Source organism: Octodon degus, unplaced genomic scaffold (assembly GCF_000260255.1).
Source record: "Octodon degus isolate 3935 unplaced genomic scaffold, OctDeg1.0 scaffold00366, whole genome shotgun sequence".
Lineage (NCBI taxonomy): Eukaryota > Metazoa > Chordata > Mammalia > Rodentia > Octodontidae > Octodon > Octodon degus.
The window spans coordinates 513693-516459 of record NW_004524942.1 but is presented as its reverse complement, the minus strand read 5'-3'; positions in this window follow the sequence as shown (position 1 = coordinate 516459).

Sequence of the window (2767 nt, the reverse complement as noted above, 5' to 3'; positions counted from 1 at the left end):
CATCTCTTCTGACTATAAATTTTCTTTAAGTCCAGGTTTGTGCTTCTTGTCAAATCTTTTCAAAAGTATTGGTGCAACTAGTTGAAAAAAATTCACAGTGTTTTGAAAAAACAAAGTTCCCAGTTACCTGATCAATTTAATTTGCAATTGTTGGTACTATACAGACTAAGAATGGAAAACAAAAGAACCCGATAGCTGATTATGATCCCACTTCACATGGAAAACTGTACACATCAACATTATTAGTGTGAGAGTTGAGAAAAACCCAAAACATTGAAGAAAAGTAGATTTTATACATATATTTTATCTTGGAAATTCGTTCAAAGTCAAAGTCCTTGAATTTTAGAGAGATATCACAAAATTGGATGTATTTGTAGCTAGGAAATGTGCTTCTTTCTCTCTATTGTCCAGAGACATTCTGTTTTCATCCAGTCGATGAAGAGGCTAGACAACTGGACTAGGGTGGGTTTGCAACATTCTGAGAATTTATTCTCTTCATATTTTATGAGGCAGTCAGGGAAAATGCTACTTCTTCAAGTTAAGTACATTGTGGGGAGCAGCTAAAGCTGGAGAGGGATCATATTTGCCAGGCAGGCCACTAAATCAAGCTGTTCTAGCTCACAAAAAGGGAGGTGCTTAGGCCAGACAAAGTTGCTAGGCAGAAAGGGTTGAAATTGATATCAGTCTCCTGAGAGTATAAGTAAATACCTGCAGAGGTTGAGCAGTTCCTTTCCTCCCATCCAGAGAAAGGACTCCACCGGACCTCACCTTTCTGTCTCTTTTATTTCTCCATCCTTTTGCCAACCCCTGAGTCCCCAGAACTGTGACAGCTGCATGGGACACAGCACTGAATCAAGAATTCCAAAGCAATCTTTCAGAGAGAGTGACATTCCATTCTTCTGATGATTTTACTGATGGGCAAGACTTGTAGATCTATCCTACCACTGTTGTAAGAATGTGGCACAATGAAAGCATTTTTCCAAGAGCTTTGTAGTAGCCTATCATCCTCTTAGAATTGTATGTGACTGGTCCCATTCTGTACCCGCCCACATGTTAGTAAAGAACAGTAGGATGATAACTAGAAATCTCTACATTTCAGCCACATGAGTGAAGTAGAGCTAGGGGCCAATTTCTAGTCTAGAGGTTTCTGAAGGCAGATGTCACCTGTTCAGTAGTTATTGTGAGCCCTCTTTACTTTCTATCACTGACACATGTTTATGACAGCGAATTACATTCACTTTGGAGAACTGGTACATCATGCATCTTGATAACTTCCAATTTCCTTAGTTCCCCTTTATATCTTCACAAACCGTACCTACTGGTTTCCTAGCACTTAGTTTTATTTTGCTTTTAAAATTATTTTTATTTTTGGGTTCAAAGCCTGTCATCCTCTAACAAGCATAACATCAGCCTCTTTGCCATTGCCTGTGGTGACACAGGTCTTTTGTGTCTCTCTTAAGAAGCCTACAAGTTGCTGGTGTGTGTTGGGGGGCAATGTACCTACCCAGGCAACTGCAAGGCCAGATTACTGCTATGTCCATTCTGAGAAGGGGTAAAGGATATACACCTGAAAGAGGATAATGGAAGCTATCTCTGAGAAGAGGGGTTCTCTGTCTAGAGAAAGCAAAGAGTAAACATCATCAATTTAAAGCACTCAAATCACAGAAACAGAGATTACAATGTGATCGGAACTATCAATAGCATACGCACACACACAACACACACAACACACACACAAATAGTACACCAATACTGGCTGTGCCAGTTAAGCTTAGTAGAATTCCAACTGAACACTTAGGAATCTCTCAACTGTTATCACTATAGTCACCATCTAAGGTACCTAAGCCTAGAAAGCAGAGGAGGACACAAGAATTTGAAATCTGACTGTATTTGCTTTGCTTCCTTTGAAGCTGTGGGAACAACTTTAGTAGTGAGATCTAGGGAAGGGAATGAGTTCAGTTTTCAATTAGCAGTAAGACCAGAGTTAGAAATGAGTAGTCAAGAATTAAACATTAGAAATTAAACTATTCTTAAAGAAATTAGTCATTATTTAAAAAATAGTGAAAAGATGGTTACAAAACTGAGTAGAAAGGAGGAGAATTTTTAGGGACATACAGAGAAATAAGCCTAACGTGCCTGCTTAGGCAAGTTTAGGCAAGCACAGCGACCGCATTTCGATCTCTGGCACCACATGCCATGTCAGTGCCATGTGTAGGGCATGCTGAGCCAGCCAGAGTGAGTGTGGTGGCATGCACCTGTAACCACAGTGCTGAAAACAAGAGGATCACTATGAGTCCAAGCTGTGTAGTGAGACCCTATGACAAACAAATACACTGAGAAAGAAAGGAAGGAAGGAAGGAAGGAAGGAAGGAAGGAAGGAAGGAAGGAGTGGGAGAAAGGAGAGGGAGAAAGGAGAGAGAGAGAGAAAGAAAAGAAAAGAAGAAAAGAAAAGAAAGAAAAGAAAAGAAGAAAAGAAAAGAAAAGAAAAGAAAAGAAAAGAAAAGAAAAGAAAAGAAAAGAAAAGAAAAGGAGTTACTGAAACAAAATGTAAAACCTGCATGTGATGACACAGGCCTATATCCCTGCCATGCTGAAGACTGAGGCAGGAGGACTCCAAGTTCAAGGCCAGCCTGAGAAACTTAGCCAGAAACTGTTTCAAAATATAATTACACTAGTTTAAGGGGGAAAGGGGAGTCCAGTGGAAGTAGCTTTGCAGCAGAGTACTTGCCTACAATCCAGGACAGCATGGATCAAGTCACACACACAC